Source organism: Nicotiana tomentosiformis, chromosome 7 (assembly GCF_000390325.3).
Source record: "Nicotiana tomentosiformis chromosome 7, ASM39032v3, whole genome shotgun sequence".
In the NCBI taxonomy this organism is placed as follows: Eukaryota; Viridiplantae; Streptophyta; class Magnoliopsida; order Solanales; family Solanaceae; genus Nicotiana; species Nicotiana tomentosiformis.
In genome coordinates this window covers 30,696,765-30,709,017 of record NC_090818.1, presented here as the reverse complement: position 1 = coordinate 30,709,017, position 12,253 = coordinate 30,696,765, and positions in this window count along the sequence as shown.

Here is a 12,253-nt window from a genome sequence, read left to right as displayed (position 1 = left end):
CGAAACGAAATGATTAAGTATCGTTAGGCTAGGAGATGATATAGGTATTTCTTTGATTGACCATTGAGCCACTTTTGTCCACCGGTGCTAATATTATCCATAGTCAACCCTTTTGAGCTTGTAGACCTTTTTCTTGGAACCCACATTACAAACTAAATTCTCCTTGTTCTTAATCAAATCTTGTTCACCCTTTACCTCCGAAAGCACTTAAGTCACTATAAAAGTAAAGAAAGAGACTGTGTAGCTTTTGAATGGAATCATAGGAAGGCCGAGAAGGCGCATTGTGTTTAAATGAATTACTAGCTAGAAACACCAAAATTAAGGGGAGTGTAAAAAGAAAAAAAAAAGAAAAAAAACAAAAAGATTTTGAAGTACACCTCCCAGGTATTGATCCGGGCTAGTGAGCATCTACATTATGATATGCTTGAAGAAGAAGGGCCTAATTATGTATTGGTTCGTGGCGTGATATTGACTTGTTCGTGATGAGAAGGTGTTTAAAAGTGAAGTATAGTGTATTAAAGTATTTAGGAGGGATAATCACTATTGTTTTACAAATATATCCTACCCGTCCCTTAGATTACATTATAACCTATGGAGTCCTACTTGATCCGAGTCTGTGCGAACTTAAATTAGTCAAGTCTTACACTACAGGCAAGCCTACGGTACGAACTTGGGTGGCATATGAGTTATTTTTGCGAGAGTGAGCGAATTCTTTCGATTGGAGAGTCCTTAAAATATACTTAAACTTATGTTTGCATGTGTGAACTACTTTCTCTCTTTGGTTTATTGGTGAGGGCACATGATCTGCAAAAGATTGGTAAAGGCCTTGGTTTTTGAGTTGGCACGAGAAGCGAGTCTTAGTTTGAGATGTATTGGAGTCAAATTTTAAGGCTAGGATGTTAGCGAGAGTCACACAATTATTTTAATTAGTCTTGGCATGACGTAAATCTTGAGGAAAAGTATGAATAGTGCTTATGCTAGGTTCTAAGCGTTGGTATAAACTATTGTCATTGGCATGTGGCTTGAGTAGGTTTGGAAATTTGTTTCTTGCCAATGTGCTTAATTTTATTCGCTCGAGGACGAGCAAAAGTCTAAGTGTGTGGTGGTTAGAAATATCATGCGGGAGATTACATGATATTTGAAGTGAACTACAATCATTACATATTTCTTATTTGTAGGAGTGAGCTTGAATGATAATGGAGCAAAAGATATCAAATTATTACAAAAGGGAAAAAAATGGAAGGATTGAGAGCTAGTCTATTATCGTGCGTGGCACAAAAACGGACACGAAAAAGGAGAAAAGTGAAGGCACAAAACAGCGAAGTGAAGCAAAGGCACAGATCGCTTCGCGAAATGGAAGAATTTCAAAAGCTGAATCCGCGTCCATGGGCGCACGACGCGTGAAGGCAGAAGCGGATTCCAGCTTCTCCCATATGAAGTTCGATGGAAACGTTCCGCCCCTAATCAACCCTAAGTGATATAAATACATCAAATAATAACTTTTTAAGGGTTACACAACATCTTGAAGGCAAGAACGAGCAAGGAGCAAGACGGAAGATTCAAAAATGAGTTTTTATCTTTCTTCTTCCTTTTTCTATTATTGGTGATGAATTCTTATATTGTAGTGTTGAAAACAATTATGAGTAGCTAAACTCTTTATTCTAGGGTTTGATGGAACCTTTTGGAGGATGAATTTTTGTTGCATTTAATATAAGTTTGCCATTGGATTTTCTCTACTTGTTCAACTACGTGATTATTGTGGTTGATTGAAGGGCCCTCAATCGGCTATACCTATTTAGTGTGTATTACTTGGAAAAGGGTACATATTTAGGTAGTTATTGAACAATATTACTTCTAACGTATATGAGGGATCAATACGGAGGGTTTAAAGGTGGGATTAGGAATAACGAAACCTTGGTGTGAACTTAGTGAGCTCTAAACTAAAGCTAGCTAGTGTACTTCGGCAAAATACGTCTAGTATATTGTTGTAGTTGCTCGGAAGAGAGTTACGACACCTAAAGTACTCACGATCGGTAGAAAATATCTAAGCAAAATTATATGAGACGTGGCGGGGAGGATTCCGACGAGAGAAAAAATCATAACCCTAGACCTTTCCAATCTTGTCTACAATATTTACTTTGTTAGTAATAAAATTATAACTTTTTAATTACCTTGCTTTTAGTTAGTAAATACTCAACGCATTATTCAATATTTCTGAAAGTTGATTACTTGAATTCTTGCGAAACTGGCAGTTGTGATTAATAGGTTAATTCCTTGTGGAATTTGAATCCGGACTTGTAAACCGGATTATATTTGCAACGACTGCTTAGTCCTTTTCATAAGGCATAGTTGGGCGTGATCACTTACGTTTTTCCTTGGACTTTAAATTCAACAATCTAAAGAAGGAACTTTTGTGTGCCAGACAAAATATACAAAGGAATTAATTTAAAAGTTTGGAATGAGCAGTGCTAAAGCAATTGGTACACCAATGAGCCCGTCAACAAGTCTCGACAAGGACGAAAAAGGAAATCCAATTGATGAAACTAAATATCATGGAATAATTGGCTCTTTGCTTTACTTGACTTCTAGTCGACCAGATATTATGTTTAGTATGTATAAATTTGCCAAGTTTCAGTCAGCTCCTAAGGAATCGCATCTGACTGCAGTAAAGAAAATAATTCGTTATCTCATCGGAATTATCTCTTATGGACTTTGGTACCCACGTTCTAACAATTTTAAGCTAGAAGGTTTTTTAGATGCTGATCTTCCAGGTGATAAGGAAGACAGAAAAAGCACCATCAGAACATGTCAATTACTTGGAAAGGCATTAATATTATGGAACGGTAAGAAAAAAGACTCAGTTGCATTATCCACAACTAAGGAAGAATATATTACCATTGGGCAATGTTGTGCACAGTTACTATCGATGTCTCATCAACTGGGTGACTGTGAACTATTTTTTAAACCTATTCAAATATTTTGTGTTAACTCTAGTGTTATATGTCTCTCAAAGAATTCTGTGTATCATTCTAGGGCTAAACATAAAGACATTAAATGTTATTTCATTAGAGATCATGTCCTTAAGGGAGATATAGAATTATCATTTGTTGCCACCACTGATCAATTAACAGACATTTTTACTAAGCCTTTACTTGAAGATAGATTTTCCTACCCAAGAGAACTACTTGGCATTATTTCGCTTGATAAAAAAAAATTAGGACCTATGTGGTAGTTTTAATTCTTGCGTATCTAATGCTTTTAGTTTTATTCTCTCTGTAAGTATGCATTTATTAAGCGCCTTTGATTTCCCTCTCTTTTCCCATCAGTCGCAGATTCAAGAAAATAAAATCAATCATCATGACCCTTCACTGATACCCTTTCCTTTCCTGCACTCAACCGTCAAAATCCCTTCTTTCTAATCCTCAGAACCATTTTCGTATGTCTTCATTGTTCCTATCGCTCAGAAACCCTTCTTCAGAATCCTTCAAACCCTTCTTCAAAATTAGTCAATGGCTAAATACTCCAAGAATCCGTCTGCCTCCACAAGAAAAAGTACTCGTTCCAAGGGAAAACCCTCTTCTCAGCCTCCAGAACAAGTAGACCTAGGGTCTGATCACTCAGAAGGGTTTTCCTCTTCTCAAGCAGAACCATCTGACAACTCTCACCGAATAGGAGAAAAAGCTCTTGGCAAAAGGCCCATGGAAGACCCTCTTGAATCTTTTACCCCCAAGAAATCCAAAATAGACCTCTCAAGTTCTCTAGAGTCCGACCTCAATTTATGGGATACCCCAAATAGGGATTTCTTTGTTGCTCTGAAAGACAAGCCTATTTCTCATGGTAGTAATCCAAAATAAAGGATCTGTTTGATTTTCAATGATGGTCTAAATTTCTCTCTGTACCCCCTCCCAAAGTCCATGAACCTTTAGTGAAAATATTTTATGCCAATATTTGCTCTAGCAAGCCTGATAAGTTAGAATCCCTAGTTCTAGGAAAATGCATTGTCCTTGATTGTGCCATGTTTGACTCAATTTTTTAGTGTAAGTGCTCCGGTTTTCCTATGATTTTAAAGAATACTTGTCCTGATAATTTTAAAATTTCTTTTGATCAAGCAAAATGTTGTATTGCCGAGTGTCCATCTGATTTCCTTCCTAACCAATTATGTCCCAGTGATGTTAGTTTTGAAACTCGAGTTCTGGCCCACATTGTTGCAACTACTCTTGTTTCTCGTACTGGCTCATTCCCAACCTTTCTTGTCTACTGTCTTGTGACCAAAATTAAGGATAAACTATCCTCATAGGTCATAAACTTCATGATTGAGAGTGATGATGATCCCACCAGTCTACCCTATGGTATGGCTATCACCCACATCTTGGAAGGCCACAACATCTCTATCTCAGAATACCCCTTTGTCTCTATTTCAAAGTCCTACAATTCTAGAGCCTTTACCAGTATGGGATATTCATGAACTAAAGGTTCCTGGGTGAAGAAACAAGAAGGTGAAGTCAATAATGTTCATCCCGATTCTAAGATCAAAGCCTCTGTTTTCCATCATAGTGTAGGTGATCCTGATCTTGTAGAGAAACTGACTACTATTGACAACAGGTTGACCATCATCAAGGACCTTCTTGTTGTAACTCAATCCATTGTTGGGGACATCCATGCAATCTCCAAAGAGACTGGGCCCAACGTTTCAAAGATAAGGGTCAGATTTCTCATTAGTTATGGATGTTTCAGACAATGTTTTAGCTATTTCACTATTTTGGACCGGATAACCACTCGCTGGATATTATTTTTAACTTTTGCTAAACTCTGCATGCCTATAATTTGTAAATATTTGCCTATGATGTGCCTATTTCTACTTAATTTCAGCTCTATATATGCATATCCCCTCTTTTGCTGATGTCAAAAAGGGGGAGAAAAGAAGTCATACATTGCAGGACAAATAACAACACTTGTTGAGGGGGAGTCAACTGAGTATATGTAACACCTGTTGAGGGGGAGTCGACTATAGCAGAGTAAGACAACAAGGAAGTAAAATGTTGTTATATATATATATATATATATATATATATATATATATATATATATATATATATATATTATTTATTTTATCATCAAAAAGGGGGAGATTGTTAAATATGAGTTTCAATGATAAAAAATAATATATCACATTTGGTGAAGGATCACAAGGTATAAAATAAAGGAATCAAGATGCCCTATCATTCAAGTATAGATTAAGGAAACAATCTATTAACGGGAGCTCTAGAAGCAAAGCAAAGGACAAGAATCAATGATTAGAGATGAAAAAGGAAAAAGCAGTGGAGATCCAGAAGAAGAATCAATCAATGATTTGATAGATGATTGACGGAAGCTATTATAGGAAGGTCCCAAATCAAAGGGAAACAAGATTGCAAAGTGCTACATTGGAGATCGTTGAAGCCATAAATCAAGGGATCTATCGTTGATCACTCAATTAATGGAAAAGATATGCCTAGCGGATGACAAGTCTGTCAAGATTACAAATCAAGGAAGATCAACAGAAACTTAACTTTATTCTTGGAAAGAATCAATTTATGATTCATTTCAAGGATTAACTCCCTTGGGTTTGTAATCTCTTAAGATTCACGCTAATCAAGAGTCAAGAAGGCCTTACGAAGTATATATATACATATGTTCCAAACTTAAAGAAGACTTACTTTGAACGAACCATTATCACTCTTTTTGTTCTACTCCAAATAAGCCGTGTACTTCTCCGTAGATTTGTTGTGTAATTAGTGAGAGAAGAAAGAGAGATAAACATTGGTGATGCATTGTATCAAGAAGAGAAAAGCGACATAAAAACTAAGTCGTTGGTGTAAAGCTACATCAACCATATTGTACTCGAGATACTTCAAATACTGAAAGAGATTACCCTTACAACCCAAGGGGACTGGACGTAGGATTCACATTGAATCCGAACTAGTATAAAAATCCCGGTGTCTTTATTTCCTACTCTTCATTTCTGCATTATTATTATTATTATTATTCTATTTTTATCTCTAGTCGATTAATTGGCAAACTAGTCAACTACGTAGAATACTGAAAATAAAAAAAAACGTCAATTCGCTGCCCTTGTACTTTAAGTCGTCTTTGAATATCTTTGTCACCAATATTTGATATGTAGCCCCCGCATTCTTCAGCCCAAATGGCTTGACCCTATAACAATACGTTCCTTGGTGGGTGATGAACGTGGTCTTCTCATGGTCTTCTTCCTCCATAAGATTTTGGTTATAGCCTGAGTATGCGTCTAAGAAACTCAATAGTTCGTGCCCGGATGTTGTGTCAAAGAGTTGGTCGATATGGGGTAATAGGAACGAATCCTTCGGACATGCTTTGTTCAAGTCTGTGAAATCCACGCACATCTACCATTTCCCTTTTTTCTTTTTGACCATCACTACGTTGGTGATCAACTTAGGGTACTTTGACTCCCTGATGGAGCCGTTTTCTAGCAGCTTTTCTACCTCCTCGCAGATCGCATCGTTGATGGCGGACTTGAATTTATGCCTGACCTGTAGAATGGGTCGATGTTTAATTTATGTGTGGTGATTTCCCTTAGGATGCCCTACATATCTGCATGGCTGAAGGCAAACAAATATGCATTAGTTATTAAGAATTGACTGAATTTACTTGGCTCTCAGAGTTTACACCCGATATAGGCCTTTTTTTCTAAGGTTATTGATGTCCAATTGAACGGGGTCGAGGTCTTCTATGGTTGAGTCCATAGCCTCGACCGTTTCAGGATCCATGATGACGTCCCCGGTCTCTTTTTGCGTTGACCTCGGCCCTGTTGATTGCTATGCCTCTTTTTCCTTGTTTTTTTTTTCTGTTGGGTTGTCGTGCTGTCTAAGGCAATGCGGTAGCATTCTCGTGACGTGCGATGTTTTCCGAGTATGCTGAATATTCCCCATGATGTTGGGTATTTAATTACTTGGTATAGGCTAGAGAGGATGACTCTCATGGGATATATCCATGGTCATCCCACTATGGCGTTGTACGCGATGGCCTGGTCTATGATGTGGAATGTCTTCTCCAGAGTCACGCCACTGGCCAAGACGGGGAGTGTAATTTCCCCAGATGTCCATTCAACTGCATTATTAAAATAGGTTAGCGTGATGCAGCGCGACACTATCTTATCCTCGAGTCTCATTTGGGTAAGGACTCGGGGATGGATAATGCATGCACCACTTCCATCGTCCACCATGATACGTTTGACATCATTACTAAAATGCGTAAAGTAATAACGAGGGCATCATTATGAGGAAAAGTCAAACCGTTGGCATCTGACTCGTCGAAAATGATACTTTCTTCGAGTCTGTCATACCGTTTACTCTTGCCTCGGCCTTCTTGACTCCAGCATGGGCGGTTACAATCTTATCGGCCATTTTCTCGAAAGTTTCTATGGAGCGGGCTGGTAGCTGTGAATACCATATTAATGCTCTCCCGTAAGGGTTTCGCCAAACTTCTTCAGCAAAATAGAGGATACTTGTTCCTTGGCGAGGTCGTTGCATTTCACGGCGGTGACGTAATGAGTCACATGATCCTCAGGATCGGTCGTTCTATCGTATATCCTGAGGTAAGGCATCATTTTGAAGGTATTTGGTATGGCATGTGGGGAAGCGTCATCGTTGCTGCTCTACGAATCTACCGGCGTCCCTTTTTGGCAACAGCTTAGGAGCGCCCGGTATCTTGTCGACTCGTTCTTGGTGTTCTTTCATTTGATCTCGGAGTATTTTGTTTTCATTATCCATTTCTTCCATCTTCTTTAGGACGACAGCGAGGGCACTGTCACTTGTACTGTTAGTAATACTGTGAGTCATACCTGTCATCGGAGGGCTTGGTTAGTTGCATTACTCGTCCATTTATCGTATCGTGAAAGATCTTTTTGGTTTCTGTAGTTATGCCTGGAGCGGGTCTGTTGAGGACGCTCACCAGCATATCGGTTAGCCATGCTTCGAGGAGTTTTTTCATAGCTGGGGGTATCCCTTCTTCTACGTACGTGGAGGCCCCTTTTCCACTGGGTTTTGTTATGATGTAGTGAGAGGGAGGCAACCTATCTCGCCTAGGGGAAGCGTTGGGTGTCACGTCCTTACCTACAGTTTCGCAACTCTCGTTGATAGTGTTCATGAGGTTGCAAGGGAAATCACTTGTTATTTTTGTCCTTTCTCTTTGGTTACCTTCCATGTAGGTTTTTGTACATACAAAGAAAGAAGATCTCGGGGTTTGTTAGGTTAGTGACTTGCGTTAGCTATAGATCTAGAGGAAACTGAAAATTTACCTAAGAAATCCCCACAGACGACGCCAAATTATTTGACCAAAAAATATAGATCTTGGTTCAACTAATTAAATTTATATAAATGAGGGTTAATCTTAGTTAACAATAATATGCCAAAGATGAATTTCTCAGAAGTGAAATAAATACTATGTAGATGTATTTTTATAGCAGCAGTAGCACACAACCAATATTTAAGAAGTCCAAGGAAATAATGTAGCATTAAATATTGATGAATAATAGTAAATGACAGTAAATAGAATGAATGAGTCATCCAAGAAAAGATGGAATCAGAGAATGTTCTTTCTGACAATGATGAGTGATGGACATCCTTTGAATATCTGGGTTATTCTCGGATCCAGTGAAAAAATATAAACAAGAATCTTAATGAAAAGGTTGTGTTTGTATGCTTGCAATAAGATCCGATTCTCTCATTTAAAGTCAAAGTGTATTTTACAAATGAATATTACATGTCCTCTATCATTGTGTCTCTTTCTATTTATAAGGAACATGTTCCTAAAAACCCTAATAATACAAGTATAGAGAATATCCACTAGAATATTCTCTTTTATGTCCTATCTTGAAACTAGCCGTTATAGCTCTGTCAAAGGTGCTCGACCTCGGCCTCAATCCTTGACGACTCTTCGGCTTCAGCCCTTGCTGACTCTTCAGCTTCAGCTCTTATTGACTCATCGACCACAGACTTCGCCATTTCTTAGATTACTTCGACAAGTGACAACTTGGAACGTTCCACCAATACTATTTTTACTAAAAAAAATTTAAAGATAGATTTTGACCCATACAACAGTTAAAATAGATTGGTTCTCTTTGATATAATCTCTTAAACTCTAATTGGTTCTTTTCGATAAGTTACTTCCTAATAAATTTACGTTGTGTATACCATCATCTATTAATAGCATAGAACCCTCCAAGATTAATGAGGACGATGCTAGCTGCAAAGAGAACATGTAAGACTAGGATAGCTTTACCGTTAATAGAGTTTTAACTTTTTATGTAACTAAATAGTTTTTTTTTAAAAAGAGCAAAATTTTTATTTCACTCACGAGTTGATCTCCCCTTGAATGCTTTGTGTTACAAAATTTACAATTTAAATTTAAATTTTACATAAAAAGGTTGCCAAAGAAGCCTTGTCTACCAAAAATCATGTTTTAACTCCCACTAGTGTTATGTCTGAAATTTTCTTTAGTTTGAGTTACTTTCTTCCTTTACATGTAGTCGTAACATATGGAGTATATATCGGTTGATGTATCCATTCACCGGAAGAAAATCAAACCAAGAGGAAAAAGGCCAATTAGTAGAAAGATAAGTCGTCTAAAGCACGCATGGTATGTAAGTACAATTATACTAAAGATTCACTTGAACATGAAAGTTTCATGATGGTGTGCTACGTTTGTACATTTGTAAGTGAGCGTAAGTGTAATTTTATTAGCATGTGTTACTTTATTTGGAAAATTTTTTGGGGTCCTTGGGAGGTTTTGGGTGAGGTTCATCGATTTAGGTTGAAAGGATAGGAAGAAAAAAGAGAAAGAAAACGAGGGGGAGAAAAAAAAAATTAAAAAAATAAATAAAATAAGGGGCTGGGAAAGGGTATAATTGTTCTATTTGTTTTCCGGTGCAAAACTGTAGCAACAACTCCAGATTTTTCTTTTCGCATGAATTAATCCAATCATGATACGGTTTGAGTTTTTCACCAATATGTGCTTTCATTAAGAAGATAGGAAAATAAAGGAGAAAAAAAATTACAAGTATCAAAACCTAAATAGATACATCGTTTTGTCCTTACAGCAAAAAATACAATGCATGTCAGTGTAATTTTATCCCAAATGCTCCCTTTCGTTAATACGAGACAGCAGATGGCATAAATCACCATTTATCGTGTGTGAAAAAGTGGCAACCACGCAAATGGGGGGTTCTTGATTTCTCCAAGTCATAACTTTCTCCCTGTTGTAGTTGTTTGTTCTCTCTTCGTTTGCCTTAGACTTAATTATTCCATTTTGTATAGTTCACGGACATTGTTTTTACCCTTTTTATAAAGAAAAAAGAAATGGAGAGAGGGAGGGGATGTGGTGTGCTAGGTGAATTTTAAAAAAGAGAAAAATACTTTTTTCGGAATAAAAAAATTTGAAAATTGCGTCCGTTAGTGAATGAGGATATTAACGACCCCTTTAGGTCATGGCAGGGGCACAAATGATACCAACTCTTAATGGAGGGTAAATCCGTCCTATTTCTAACAGTCGAGAGACAATTTTGAACCTTTTCAATTAATCTATTCTCAAAATTTGTTGCTATGAACGTGCATTATTATATGTACAAAATCTCATAAACTCAGTCTCCAACAACTTGCTCTTTTTCACTGCATGCTTACAACTTGTTTGGATGGTTGTTACATATCTTTTCATAATGTATTGTATTGTATTGTATTATATTGTATTGTACATTATCGTTTGATGAATACAATGCTTGGATGGATTTATCGTTTTCCATCGTTTTATGATATCACGCACCAACAATATGAAGAATAGAACTGCAATATTATAAACAAAAATTATGATATGGGATAAAATTATTATACAAAAAGATAGGGTAAATGATAAAATAAAATTATTTAAAAGTAATAAAGGGTAAGATGAGAGAAAAAGACAAGGTAACGATGTGACCACACCAAATCAGTCGTTACATAAAGTGACACATTTCGTCGTTTATGTAACGAGGGATTTAACGATACGATACAATAAAATTTAAGTAACAATCAAAATAAATATTATATTTAAAGTAACAATACGATACAATGTAACAACCCTATTGTAGTCATCTTTTTTGATAGCTTCACAAAACCCAATCTCAATTATTCTATAAAGAGAAAAGTCATGATTTACCTTCAATCCATTATGAGACAAAATCTTCATATTGAACACGAGGACATTAATTATTTTAGTCAATGAACAATGCAGCGCAAACGCTTTTTAATTTTAATTGATTTGGTTTTATGGATTTAGCAAATTGACATAACTGGTTTAATATTCTTTGTAACAATATATATATATATATATATATATATATATATATATATATATATATATATATATATATATATATATATATATATATATATATATATTGTTATAAAGGCCCTTAACGATATTTTGCTAAGGGCCTTCATGCTTTTAATATAATATAAATATAGATAATATTGACTCAAATTAACGCACGCACACCCTACATGTGCTATATTAACTCAAGTTTGGGAAAAGGGGACTTAAAATGACCCTATTTATGATTTATGAAGAAAAAAAATGATTTATCTACGATATAATCATCCCGTGAAGAAGGTAACTTAAGGGAGATCAAAACTAGTATTTTTGAAAAGAACATAATACCTACCTTTTGTTTTTGTAGATAGGGAACATTTTTCCAATTGGAGCGAGTGTAATGTTCACTCAATCACTTGTCACAAGTGTACAACAAATGTCAACAATCATCAATTACTATACTCATGTTATATAAAATGAATGAGCTTTCCCAAGCCTTGATACAGTTTTGCCACATTATGCCTTTGGAAAAGGATTGTTACTTGATAGCTTAAATACAGCAAGAAACTGGAGAGAACACAATAAGAGGGTGTTTGGCTATGCTTATAAGCTGGTCAAACTGACTTATAAACACTTTTTGGCTTATTTACGCGTTTGATAAATATCCAAAATACTTATAAGCCAAGTGCTTATAAGCTAAAATCAGCTATAAGTCATAAGTTGGTCACCCCCAACTTATGACTTTATAAGCACTTTTAGTTTGACCAAGACTTTTACTAGTTTATCCTTAATAATATTTTCTAATGCACAAAATATTTTTCCCAAAATAAATTTTCTAACTTTCTTTTTATTCCATATTCATTGTTCATATTTTTCTTTACAAAGAAACTTTTTA